Here is a 15,084-nt window from a genome sequence, read left to right on the forward strand (position 1 = left end):
GTACTGCTTGGTACACCTAATATCCCATTTGCAAAACTTTACTTCTTAACAACACAACTCTAGGATGTACTGAGATACAGCTCCTTAGTACCAAAGGGAGAAATGATTCTACCAAGGGACACATTTTGTTTCCATTGAGTTAGAGTAGCTAAGACTGCTATCTGGTATTTTGGTTTCTTCATAATGGTTATAATATTGATTAGATGGTTGATCTTGCCTACCAAGAAAAAAGGAGAAATAAGGATGAAACCAAGGGGAGCCTTGGCGAGGATTGCCTTCCAGAACCTCTGTGTCTAATAGTTAAAGTTATTAGAAGACCCAACAATCTCAAATATTTGGAAACACCAAGGACTTGTATCCACTTGGAATGCATTTTTAAGTTATTCCAAGACATAAACTGATTAAATCGAAAAAAATAAAAGATAAAATAAAAAGAAAATGTACAGTGGAGAGGAAAATTGTATATACTTTTATATAATCGTGCATGACAAGTTGTAGAAATAAACAAACTTTCATCTACCTAAAATATTGACATGAAATCATACCAGAACTTGAGCATGATGGATATTACTGAACAATCTTGGATCTGTAACACGCAATATTTTTGGTTGACTCCTTTTGGGTATGGAATGACCATTACTTTCATTGTACAAATGAGAACTGTATTACGGAGGGTAGTAACTTTTCTTTTTAAAATATGTGTAAGTATAGGAATACTGGTGTACGTTGACAGTGGGCAGCCCGAATGGTAGGTCATAATGGGAATTTGTCATTCTGTTTTAGTCATTCTGCTTCTGAACCTTCTACTCATATTTTAGGAAACCTTGTAAGCTATAAGAAGTTCACTTCCGGGTACAGAAGCTCAGTATGCCAAAACATTACTTTCTGAGACTCCTTTGCAATGAGCGTACTGATACACTGCCAGTGTCAGCCAATTAGAGACATCTGCTTCAGACTTTGAACCACAAGTGACTCATGCAAACACATAACGATCATGCAGAAAATGGCAAGGCTGAGAGTAGTGATAGTGATTATGTTGTTTTCAGAGGCAGCACTGTCTAGAGCCCAGGGCCAACACTGATAGATTTAGAAGTCCAAGGTGGGGCATCTGTGCCCACAGAGTCTCCCTGGCACTAGTTACGAGGCAGGATTTGGAGTATTGTTCAAGGATTCATGTTTGGTCTCCACTCTGTGAATATTCTGTAAAAGATCAAATATGATTTTAACAAAATTTTGTCTGACTGTAATAGACAGAGCTAATTTTTGTAATTGAGACCTTTTTGCCATTGAGAATATGATTAATACTCCGTTTTGTGAATAGGTAATTTGAGAGCCTTTTGGCTCTTACTGCCCAAAGTAGCCTGTGTTGCCTTTATGTGCCTTCAAGATCAGCCCCAACCTGCTAGATACTGACCCTACAGTTTGAATAATTTGTTTCAGGCCTGGTTAGGATTAGCTCTGCCTCTAGAGCTTTGTGAAGCTACACACAGATGTGCACCATGTATTCAGTTCTTCCATATTGCTTCAGTTTTCCCAGCTAATAAGCAGCAGACCCGGTATTTATTTAGACTTTGTGACTCCAAAGTCCTTGCTCCTAATCATCACCTCCTACTGACTTTAGCTACATCTCACAGATGGGAATGGTCCCTTTGAAGGTGAGTGGCCTCCTCGAGACTCTTCCAAATCATGTCATTATATAGTCTCCATATAATCTGACAGACTACCACCTACTGACAATAGCATTCATGTTGATTAGCAAGCTATACTATTAAAACTTCTTCTAATATCATCCACATTAACTATCCTGCACCTTTCACTTCATCAATGTACCCCTCATATCTTAGCACTTGCCCTATATAAGTGTATCCTTTACTAACTTCCTCTCCCCAGAAAGAACAGAATTGTCCTGGCATCCTCTTCAGCCTGGGTCCCACCAATGGAATTACCACTCCTTCCACTTCCTTCCGTCTCAAACTCCTGGTATACTTTCTCAGGGCTCAGGTTGGTCCTCTATCAATCCATACAACTGGAATAATGTAACACTTTATAGTTCATCTAGAATTCCATGTCTTAACTTGGGTGATTAACAAAGGAACAATTAGAGAAAGCTCATTGAATTGGAAAAGGATAATGACTCCAGAATTCCTGACTCCAGACTTCATGGGCACTCCAGTAAGTGATTTTTCTATATTTTTTGCAGCCCCACATTTTCCTCTCTTCTGATTCCAGAATTGTTTTTGAAATGGCAGCTGTCTTTGTGAAAAGAAGAAACCTTTAAAGGTGCAGAAGGATATTTGATGAGGCTGTTTTAACTGAATAAAAGCTTACCACAAATACAATTTACTTACTTTATGCACTTAATTCTGTATGAAATTCATAGGTAGGAGGCATATTTTATAAAAGCAGAATCTTGCTGGGTTGATGAATCTTGCTGGTTTCCTAACAGAAAAAAATGGGTGTCTCACTTGAAATACATAAGCTTTGAAAATTCTCCAAATCATTTCTCCTTTTTTTAAACATTCAGATTGAAAGATGAGATGGAGACAGGAGTGCTGTTGATGATCAAATGAACGACCATTGCAAGCATTCTCAGTAGATAGAGCTCATCCTGAAAGTCATTAAACACATAAATGCTGGAAGAGAACATCAGTGTCATGTTTCATTGCTCCAACAACACATAGAAGGAAGAGTAAAGTATTTTTTAAAAACTTGATACCCAAATTGTTTATTTCAGCATTTCCATTTTACCCTTCATTACCTTTTGTTCCAGAGACAAAAAGCTGAAAATCATGATAGAAAATTGCAGATGTTTTCCAATAGCTCATTATTATAAATATGGATGAAATTCATAATAAAAATATTTTTCATTTTTTCTCCTGCTGGTGTAACCAAAACTATCCAAGCAGATGATTAGTTAATAAAGTAAAGAGCAATGTATACAGTCAGTTCATAGCAGGCTACAGGTACCAAGGAGGATGAATCAAAAGGTTTGAAAACAGTGACAGGAGGAGGTTGTCAAGTGAAACTCTGAGCTGTAAAAATCAACACTCATAAACAGACTAAGCATCCGTAAAAGTAGCCCATTGTGCAAAATGGCTTATGAGTGTTGCCTCTGAGAACTTGTGGCTGTAAAGACCTACTTGTGTTTTCTGAAAGTTGTGCTTATAATCAATTCCACCAAAATATAAGTTTCCCAGAAGAGAGAATGTCATGACTGATAAAAACAGCAGAAGGGTGTGCATGAGGAATAATTTGCCAAGTATCCAAAGCAGTCTCCAGAGAAGGTGGGTTGACTTCAATGGCCAGTTTCAGTTATCTAGCCAGAGACTTCCCTAGAGTAATGCAATATAGGTGGTCAAAGCCTGACAGACCCATCTTTTAAGGACATCTGATTCTTTTCTTATTCTGTGCTCAGGAATAGACTTTCTGATCGACATTTATTATCTACAGCGAAATGGGAAGTTATGTCTTAAGTTAACAGTCAGGATCTGTTGCTTTGTCAAATATAGATTCGAGCATAAACTGGCAAACTGATGCATAAACTAGTCTTTTAAGATTTTTGGTTTATGCAAATCAACTTCTACATCCTGATTATTTCTTGGCAAACTGGTAAGCATTTGTTTTTTGAATCTGTCAAGCTGTAAACTAGACACTGAGGTAGTGCTTCCACCAGACTGCCTTATGAAACTCTACAAAGACGCTGGCTTCAATATCTTTTTCTTGCCCCAATGAGTATTATAGCTATTCAATTGGTCTATGTTTCCAACCTGGAAAGACACAGGAGTCCAAATTAGGATGAAATTTACTACTGTAAACTTATACTCCAATCTTCATACAAAGAAGTATTATAAATTTAGGACTAAAATTATCACTGTAGAAACAAAACATTTTATAAGTACTATCATTTTCCTTCATAATCCTTTCAAAACAAGAAGGAATAAATAATTATAAGGTTTAAATCAGAGCTGGGAATTCTAAATAGTACATTTTACACTTGGCTATTCACCTTAGCAAACTAATATTAGAACAGAGTTTTGACTTTTTTTTTTAATTTTCAAGTGGGAATCTTATAATTCTTTCAGTTCTTTATCCCAATTATGAACTATCCACTTTTTATTCTTATATTACTCTAAATTTACCCAACAGCATTAGTTATGCTCTTGCATATCACTTCTAAGCGCTGAAAATATGTTAAATGAGTCTCCACTCCAGTGGTCATTTGGACATTTTATTGTAGGGGGAGTGAGACACAAGTAGTAAATGAGTAAACAAGGTGATTTTAGGGTTATGAAGTAAGATAAAACAGGATAATATAATTCATGAGTGCGTGTGTGTGTGTGTGTGTGTGTGTGTACGTGTGTTGGGGATGTTTGTTTAGAGTGGATTCTTAGAAAAGGCCTCCATGTAAAAGTGTCATTTGAGCTGAAATCGTGGAAGAGTCAGGCAGGGAGCTGGGGTGGGGTGGGGAGCATCATAGGTAGATGGAAAAGAACAGGCAAATCTCCAGAGGTGGGAGCAGAGTTGATATGTGGCTGTGTGGCAGACAGGCAACTCAGGTGCCTCCCTGTGACTACCTCTTTCTTGTGTTCACACCTTTGGATAATTCCTTTCTCTTGTGTGTATTATCTGTGACTTACTTCTAACCAATAAAATATGGCAAAAGTGTGAGAGGTCACTTCCATGATTATTTTTTGTAATATAAGATTTTATCTTGTCATCCAAGTCACTCCAGTCTCTCTCTCTGTCCCTCTCTCTCTCTGTTGTTGATTTTGAAAAAGTCACAGCCCGAAGAAACCAAATGCTCCCCAAAAAAACACACTAGTGAGAAAACAGATACCTCCTTAGTTGAGCCTTCAGATGAGAATTCAGCCCTGGACAGCCACTTGATTTCATTCTATGGGACGCTAAGCACAGTCTTAGAGTCCCAACCCATAGAAACTATGAGATAATAGATGTGTTATCCTAGGTTGTAAGTTTGTAATGATTTGTTACAAAGCATAGAAAACTAATACATAGCCTGACAGTTAGAATACACATTTGGCTGGAGGGTAACAATCCAAGGGGAGAGTGGGTACATATGAGGTGATGTAGAAGGGTGACTACATAGAACCTTTAGCCATGATAAGGAAATTAGATTTTATTACAAGCATGTTGCAAAATCATTGGAGAGATTTAAGCAAGAAAGTGGCATGATTTTTATGATGTGTTTAAACGTTTCCTGGCTACTTGTGAAAGATGGGCTATAGGAGGCCCAGAGTGGACAGGAAGACTTCTCAGTAGGCAGCTGCATTCATTAGACAAGGTGAGAGAATGAGGTGGCTCAGATTAGGGTAGAAGTGAAGTATGGTGAAAAAAAAGCCAGGAAAAATTTCAATGCAGCTACCAAATCCTAGACATTTGGATTTAGCAACTAGAAGGACAGTGATTTCTTTACTACAATGGAGTAATCTGAAAGAGGGTAAGTTGGGTTTCTAAGCTGGAACAGAGAGAGAGAAAATCCAGAGCATTGACATGTTAAATTAAGAGGTCTATGAGAGGGGCACCTGAGTGACTCAGTTGGTTGGCTCAGGTCATGATCTCATGGTTCGTGAGTTTGAGCCTCACATCAGGCTCACTGCTGTCAGCCTGTCAGTACAGAACCCACTTCGGATCATCTGTCCCCCTCCCCCTGCTTCTCCCCCACTTGCACTCTCCAAAAAATAAATAAATATTTTTAAAAATAGGTCCATGAGATATTCTAGAGGAAGAGGTCAGGGATGCTATTGAACAAACAGGTCTGGAACTCAGTATTAGTGATATATATTTGGAAGAAAATGAAATACTGATTGCAATTAAAATCAAGAATGGGACGAAAATCATCAAAGAAGGAAGTGTTAGCAGGCTATGTAATAAGAAAGGAATTAAATAAATACATAAACTTTCTGTTGACACTGAATAGAGAACTGTGCTTTGTCAACATTTATACCAGTAGGCTATTATCACTATGTTCCACAACGTTCATAAAATACATATTTAATGTGCACTTAGTATTTACTTGGAATTTTGAGAATGGGAGTAACATGATAAAGTAAAACCAAGGTTGGCTAAAGTTCTACTGCAGCCTTCTTTGTGGGGAGCTCCTACCTGGGGTGAGATTTCACATTTCCCTCTCACCCCTACCCTGTTTCTATTTGAGCCATTGATTCAGTCCCAGTGAACTGACTCTGCTCATCTACCTTCACTCTTTACTGGTTTTATGTGGTCTCTTTGCTTCTAGCCTTCCTGCCATTAGTCATGTTTGTTTAAATAGCAATATTAATTTAGTAGTTAAAAATGATTGCTTTCAAAATAAAATTACCTAACGGGATACATTTAAACTATACCCTCTCTTACACTAGTTGTAGTGATGTTAACCCATGACAGCAATGGATTATGGTTACAGAGTCAAATAAACTGATAATAATAAACTAACGTTATACAAAGGTGTGATTTGGTTAAAGGAAACAGAGATAATCCCCCACTAGGTTTTTACTGTAGGATTTCTCACTTCTCAAGAGTGACTTATCTTTCTTTCATGAGCCAAAAAATCCTGGAGCTTGCAAGTGCCTCAGGCAAGTGAGTTTGAAGGTCTTCCTCAAGACTGAATGAAAGATAATAATCAAAATCTAGGTCAAGATACTATTTATTCTATAGAGAATTGTTTAAGCTAATGCTTTAAATTTAAGTCAGAACACATTTTAATACATGATTCATACGATGCCTATCAGATATTCTTAATGACTGCACACATTGTAATCTCATTCGGACTGTTTTACTTTGAGGAATTTTCTAACATCAAGTAGTATAGCTATTAAATTATCATTACAAAGATATCAAACTTCCTTCATTGCATCTAACTATTTCTCAAGACACAGGTATGCAGTATGAGTCTGAAAGGTTTAGAAACTTCAATATAGTTTTCAGAGAGAGAATGAAAACAAAGGGTTTGTACAAAAAAGAGAGCGCGAGAGAGAATGAAACAGAATAGAAAAAGTGGAAAGGAAAAGGAATCTAGTCTGATCCATGACAAGAAAAATTTACTTTTGGAGAACCAGAAGGAAGCCATTGCTAGTTATCATCAGCAATAGCACAGGCCATAACCATAAAATAGAGGAAGTGAAAAAAATTTGAGAAGGATACAACAAAAATTTTTAAAGTGGTAAAAAATTGGTGGGGAATAAAAATAATTATCCATCATACATACTTTTCTTTGTTTTCTGAGAGAGAGAGAAGAGAGAGAGAGAGAGAGAGCAAGTGGGAAGGGGCAGAGAGAGGGAGATACAGAATCTTAAGCAGGCTCCATGCTTAGCACAGAGCCTTAGCACATGGGGCTTGATCTCACAACCATGAGATCATGACCTGAGCCAAAATCAAGAGTCTAATGCTTAACTGACTGTGCCCTGATTCACCACACATACTTTTCTATGGGAGAAATTAAGCTATATTGCATATGCTCTACATTTCAACAAAAGCATTCTAGTTTGTACTATATACCAAGTGAACACTGGCATTTAAGAGTATGTAAATGTAAGTGTATGTTAATGTAAACATTAAGTACTTTACTCTGAAAGTTTCCTCGTATTATCAATTCATTCATAGAGTTGGTTATGAATTCTGGTTCCATATGAAGAAGTATACATCATAGCATTAATGAGATTAGGATACAGTCAAAGTGAGTACCAAAAAATTCAGAGATAGCTAGCTGCCTTGTTAATATCAAGAAAACAAGAAAACAGATCAAAATTGCACTCTCTGGCTGAGGACTTCATATAACAACCGGACTATCTGGAAGAAAACAATAAAGTGTTAAAAGAGGTAGAAATAGCGTGTTTGAGTTCTATTAGAATAAGAGTTATCGGGGCGCCTGGGTGGCTCAGTCGGTTAAGCGTCCGACTTCAGCTCAGGTCACGATCTCACGGTCTGTGAGTTCGAGCCCCGCGTCGGGCTCTGGGCTGACGGCTCAGAGCCTGGAGCCTGCTTCCGATTCTGTGTCTCCCTCTCTCTCTGCCCCTCCCCCGTTCATGCTCTGTCTCAAAAATAAATAAATTTAAAAAAAAGTTAAAAAAAAAAAGAATAAGAGTTATCACTTGCATATTCTGAAGTCTACAGATGCTAAGGAGGTGGATTGGAGAACCAGGGCTCTGAACTGTGGGAGGAGGGAGTTATTTACAGTAAAGTTCACATACTCAGCAGTGAACTTGGAAGAGAAGGCCTCTTCTGATTAGTCCCTGAAAACAAGGAGAGTGAAGGATGGCAGTGGTAACTGGCTAGTGGTCTATAGGGAGGTCAGATCGCATGAAGGAGCAAAGGATTAATGACAGCAAGGCCAGGTTTTCTGATTCTGTTTTATGACCCCAAATTTCACTGAACTTCCAGTCAACTTTCTCATAAAATGATGACTAATGGTCACAAGGAGGTTAGATGGGTAAGAATTCTTAGTTGCTAATGAATTTCCACAACTGCCAGTGGCTCACTGGAAGTTTTCTAGGCAAATGGGAAATCATCCAGTCCGAATTACAATCGAAGGATTGAGGTCCAAAGAGATGAAATGATCATCCGGCCAAAAGTGAAGGCAGAATAACACAGGTCAACCAACTCTAAAAAAGTCAGGCCTTTCTCCAACACACTACAATAAAGGCACAGTGTCATCTCTCCTTCAGAGACAAGATGAATTACTGAAATTTACAAGTAAGCCCTGAACTTCCTTTTCAGCTAAAATGTCCAACTTTCCTCTGGCAAAATCAGAGTAAATCACAGAGAAATAATAGAACCCAAACGATTTAAGTTTCATCTCCTTTTATTTCCTCTTTGATTTCTTATGGAGTTGCAAATGAGCAATGAAAGGGCCAAAAGTAAGAAAGGAGAAAAAGAAAAGGATATAGAAAATCCACAAAGTGATTAGTCAGCCCCAACGTAGCTGAGGATTAATACTAACATATTTATTTGGTATAGATTAAAAGCCCTCACTACATTCTAAAATATCAAAGAACCCAAGTGAATCTGGACCTGGCAGAACAATTTCTCTGGAATATAATGACTTGCCAGTTTCTCCCAGAATCCATTGAAGCTTATTATACGAAACTGAGGCACTATTCCTCCTATCACTAAAGGTATAATTGTAACTGAGGGGCGCCTGGGTGGCGCAGTCGGTTAAGCGTCCGACTTCAGCCAGGTCACGATCTCGCGGTCCGTGAGTTCGAGCCCCGCGTCAGGCTCTGGGCTGATGGCTCGGAGCCTGGATCCTGTTTCCGATTCTGTGTCTCCCTCTCTCTCTGCCCCTCCCCCGTTCATGCTCTGTCTCTCTCTGTCCCAAAAATAAATAAAAAACGTTGAAAAAAAATTTTTAAAGGTATAATTGTAACTGAAAATATAAATGGACTACTGGTGAGACGTTCCTGAGCATCATTTGCTTGCCTTCCCATCTTCTGCACTGGACAAGGACAGGAAGGAAACAGAAGATCTTTAGATGGAGTAGAGGAAGAGAGTATTCCTTTGCACTTCTGAGCACGTGCACACATACAGCATGCTCCTGAGGAGTAATCAGGCAGTTTCTTTCTGAAGAGTTGTCATTCAACCCACACCAAACTATACAAATGTAAAAGGGTCAAAGTCCTGGAGAGAGTTTTCCTGAGGTGGCTAAGCTCACCTCCACCACCTTTCCTGGGCTCACAGCCTCATTTATGGTGTGCTAGAAAGCCTCTGTAGCCAGTGAGTCCATCCTCCTGGATTCTATTTTATCTCAGCTTCCCAATCCCAGATGATCCTAGTCCTTTGGTCTCTAAAACCATTTTTTTCTCATCCTTCCAGGTGACTGTTCCCTTGACCCACGCTCTACCCATAGTTATGTCATTTTCTCCCACCTTATTTCCCTTGCTAGTAGTGAGTAGGAGAAATTTTCTAAATTTGAGAGCAATGAACAGAGGGAGCTAAGGAAGAGGAAGACACCCCCATAGGGGTCTGGCCTAAAGGCAGAATATCTAAAAAATCACCCTACCTTCCTACAAAGGTGAATCTTCTGGTGGATCATCTCCTGTATCTTTGAGTGTGTCCTTCCTGACTGTTTTGGGTGCAGATTCTAGGAAGGATGGGCAGAATATAAGAGTAGAAAGTCAATTATTCCCCTCAGACAATCCATTTTTTGGGTGTCGCTGCATGAATTTAAGTTCTCTTTGTTGAAAACCTCTATGTGTCAGTTTATTAGGATGGTGTTGTATAAGTTGGTATCAACTCCATTAGCAAAAAGCAAGATACCAGATTTTATTTGCCTTGAAGATATGGTAAAGTTAAATACCCCTTATTCAGACCCCCTCGGGAACACGAGGTCAAAGACACCACTGTGTTTTTCAGGCTCCCAAGGGGAGGAGGTGCAAAGTGGAGGCTGAAATTCAGCCCATTTCCACTTGCCTTCTGTGGGCCCTAAACAGGGCTGCAATCCCTGAAGGGAGGATGACTTCTTTATAATTCCTTTCTCTTTTGGTAGTGCCTGAACCTGGGAAATTACTTTTCTTTATTTTTTTTCTCTCTAAAGGAGAAGCTAGGTTTGATCACTTAACAAGTGTACAGTGTATGGAAGGTGCAAGATTAGTAACTTAGTTCAGACATTAGGAGTAAAGAGGCTGAGTGAGATCAACAGCAAGGGTTTTAAAAAGTCCCTCATCACCTCAGTAGGAATAAACATGGAATGGATGCTCACTGTGAACCAGGCACCGCCCTGAGCACTTTTTCATGTCATATACCATAAGATATCTTCAACAACTTAATGAGAGAGCTGCCATTATTATTTCCTCTTTTAGAGGTGAGATCATGCAGCCACTGCATTTTACTCGAAGTTTGGTTGCCCAGTCTCAGAAGAGATTATATTTGTTTGTTTGTTTTTAAGACTAACACTGTAAAAAATAGTATCTTGCTGCCATGAAATGGTGGTACCATGGTGAGGATCAAAAAGTCATTTATTTTATGACAAGTTATGAAATAAATGACACTCTTGGATCTTTATGTTTTTCATAAGTGTCCCACCTTTACCTTGCCATTTTGTGCTTTTCTGGGGGGCACCTAAAGTGTACTGCATGTGCATATTTTAGACACCTTGAGTGCATATCAAACATAAAACACAACATGACAGTCTTAGAACAGAGATGCTTGCAGATCAGTTATCCATTATTACCTTTGCCCTTTTAATCCAAATTCCTTCTTCTAGTTCCATGCTGAGAAGTGTGGTACTTAAAAGATAACCTTACCTATCAAGTATTTATTATATTTATCTTTTCACTTCCATTCTTCTAGTTTAAAATAAATATTCTCACGTATTTTTTTTTCTTTCTAGGGTTGTGATAATTAATTTTATGTATCAACTTGATTAGGCCACAGTGCCCCCATATTTGGTCAGACACCAGTCTAGGCATTGCTGTGAAGGTATTTTTTTTAGGTGAGATTAATGTTTAAATCGGTAATCTTTGAGTAAAGAACATATGTGAGAAGACTGAAGTCCCTGGAGGAAGAAGGAATTCTGCCTCTGGTCTGCCTTAGGACTTGAGCTGCACCATCAACTCTTCCCTGGCTCTCCAGCCTTCTGGCCTGCCCTGTGGAATCCCCCACAATTGTAGGAGCCAAGAAATCTCCTTAAAATAAATCTATCTCTGTCCTTCTGTCTCTCCCTCTTTCTCTCTCTGTTTCTCTCTATATACATACACATACACACACACACACACACACACACACACACACACACACACCCTGGGGTTCTATTTCTCTAGAGAACACTGACTAACACAGGTTTTCAGCTCTGGCCTGGTATATATGCTGTCATGTTATTGCTTACTCTTGCTTTCATTAAGACGACCACTAAAATTCCAATGGAGGCCATGTCCACATTTCTTATAAGTTGTGTGAATATAAGCATCTCTTATTAATTGCTGTTGATTAGCCAAAAGGCAAATATTTAATTAAACCTTGCGAGATAATAAAATTGCACATGAATTATCTATCTAAGAGCACACAGGTCTGTACATTTCATTAAGATGGTTTAACTAATAATCATGTCTCTTACACCCAGTCTTTGTTTGAGCAGGATGATTGTTTTCTGGTTGTTTTTTTTTTTTTTTCCCTAAAGTTCCCTAGAGAGACACTGCTGTTTTTTCCTAAAGTCATGTTTGTTGATTTGTATTTACTTTGCTTCTTATCTATGTCCCATTAGAAGCTCTGCTGATCACATCACAGATGAACACTTTTGTTTATTATACTTGAAACTGTATACTCAAGAGAAATCATTGACCGGATTGAATGATAATGAATCCTCATAAGAGAAAAGATTTAGCTGGCAGTGAAAGCAGAACTCAGTCTTCCATTGGTCTTCTTACATATTTCTATTTCCTAGGGATTTCCTTGGTGTGAAAGAAATCCACAGAACAAGGGGGTAACTCTGATATTGGTTAAATAGGCTTTAAAAGTTCACTTCAAGTACAGACACAGACTTTTATTTGGTTACGTAAAGAAGCAGTAAAAATCTGAATATCTCCGATGTGCCTGACCAGGACTGAGCTGCCAGAACTTTAATACAGGGCCTGACAGATTGTTCCTAAAGGGACAAGGCAGGAAGCTTCCAGAGTAGTTGTCAAGGCCGAGCCACCAACCACGAAGGCCAAACCTTGTGAAAAAGAAAAATAAGGATACTTCTGCTCAAAAAATGCTGAAATTATGTCTTTCCCTTTTAAAATTATTTTTAAATGTTCATTTATTCTTTTTTTTTTTAATGTTCATTTATTCTTGAGAGAGAGAGAGGGAAGCAGAGAGAGGGAGAAACAGAATCCAAACCAGGCTCTAGGCCTCTGAGCCATCAGCACAGAGCCTGACATGGGGCTGGAACTCTTAAGAGATCCATGAGATCATGACCTGAGCTGAAGTCAGACCGTTAACTGACTGAGCCACCCAGGCATCCCCCCGCCTTTTTTTTCAATTAACTGTCCTTTCTTTTATAATGGTGACAGTTAATAATAGTATATGTGTATGTATTTTTAATGGTCTCACTTTGCAGTAAAAAGTTTGAAGCTCTATGTTGGATCTACTCAGTCTTTAAAAAATATTTCAAAATTTTCTGTCAGAAAATCCACATGCCTTCGGAAATGCTGGCCTACATACAAGTTTCTTGCTTCTGTTTCTTGCCACAGCCTCTGAATTCTAGTTACTCCTCTGATGTTGCAAGAGTGTATTTCTGTGCAACGGAGAACGCATGATTGTTTGTCATCTCTATGGTTCAGGGCGTTGATCTCTGTGACCAGATGGCAGTACTGAAGTGCTTGCCACAAAGTTGTTAAAGATGTGCTCCTTTAATGAAACGGAGCTGGGACAACTCAGGAAATGGCACACACATTTCCCTGGCACAGTGGCTGCTTCTCATCTAAATGAGACTGCTAGGAAAACCTAGACTATGCACTACTATAGATCGGCTGTAAGGGTTCTTTACACAAGGGCCAGCATCTAGGGCTCTGCAGAGTGAGGAGAATTAAACCACTAACTAGGCTGAAAAATACCCTGCTAAGGCTCTGAGGCATTAGTCTGGATAAGTACAGGCATAATCCACTTTGTTCACTCTCACAAGGAGTTACTTTATATTGTCATTCTCTAAATATGCATGTTGCTCCAATTGTATTAGTAATAAAGAAGCCTTCTTATATAAAGATAGCACAGAATATTTAAAATTATTTTGTGCATAGGATTCAAAGAATTGCCTATTAGAATAACGCTGAGGAGAAAAAGACCACCTAAAATTAAAATTGTTCTACTTACAAAATTTAAATGATTTAAAAAATCATTCACCACGATCAAGAGAAATTTATTCCTGGGTTGCAGAGTGGTTCAGTGTAGACAAGTCAATCAACCTGATACACCACATTAATAAAAGAAAGGAAAAGAACCATATGATCATTTCAATAGATGCATTTGACAAAGTACAACATCTATTCATGATCAAACCCTCAGCAAAGTAGGTTTAGAGGCATTTGTCTTTCTTGCACTGACTTCTTTTGCTTAGCATAATACTGTCTAGCTCCATCCATGTCCTTGCAAAAGGCAAGATTTTGTTCCTTTTTCCGGCTGAAAAATATTCCACTGTGTATATATCCCACCTCTTCTTTACCTTCATCATTCGAGGGACACTTGGGCTGTTTCCATAATTTGACTATTGTAGATAATGCTGCTGTAAACATCTGGGTGCATGTATCCCTTTGGATTAGTGTTTTTGTATTCTTTGGCTAGATACCTAGTAGTGCAATTGCTGGATCATAGGGTAGTTCTATTTTTAACTTTCTGAGGAACCTCCATACCCTTTTCTAATGTGACTGCACCAGTTTACATTCCCACCAGCAGCGCAAGAGTGTTTCCCTTTCTCCACATCCTCCCCAACACCTGTTGTTTCTTGTGTTGTTGGTTTTAGCCATTCTGACAGGTATGAGGTGGTATCTCATCATGGGGCCGATTTGTATTTCTCTGTTGATGAGTGATATTGAACATCTTTTTGTGTGTCTGTTAGCCATCTGTATGTCTTCTTTGGAAAAATGTCTGTTCATGTCTTATGCCCATTTCTTAACTGGATTATTTATTTGGGAGTATCGAGTTTGATACGGTCTTTATATATTTTAGATACTAATCCTTTATCAGATATGTCATTTTCAAATATATTTTCCCATTCCATAAGTTGTCTTTTAGTTTTGTTGATTGTTTCCTTCACCGTGAAGATTTTTATTTTGATGAAGTCCCAATAGTTTATGTGTGCTTTTGTTTCTTTTGCTGGAGGAAACATTTCTAGAAACAAGTTGTTACGACCAATGATAAAGGGGTTACTTCCTGTGTTCTCTTCTAGGATTTTTATTGTTTCAAGTCTCACATTTAGGTCTATAATCTATTTTAAATTTATTTTTGTTTATGGTGTAAGAAAGTGGTTCAATTTCATTCTTTTGCATGTTGCTGTCCAGTTTTCCCAACACCGTTTGTTGAAGACACTGTTTTTTTTCCATTGAATATTCTTTCCTGCTTTGTTGAAGATTAACTGACCATCTAGTTGTGGGTTACTTT

This window comes from Panthera uncia, chromosome B1, assembly GCF_023721935.1.
Source record: "Panthera uncia isolate 11264 chromosome B1, Puncia_PCG_1.0, whole genome shotgun sequence".
NCBI classification, from domain to species: domain Eukaryota; kingdom Metazoa; phylum Chordata; class Mammalia; order Carnivora; family Felidae; genus Panthera; species Panthera uncia.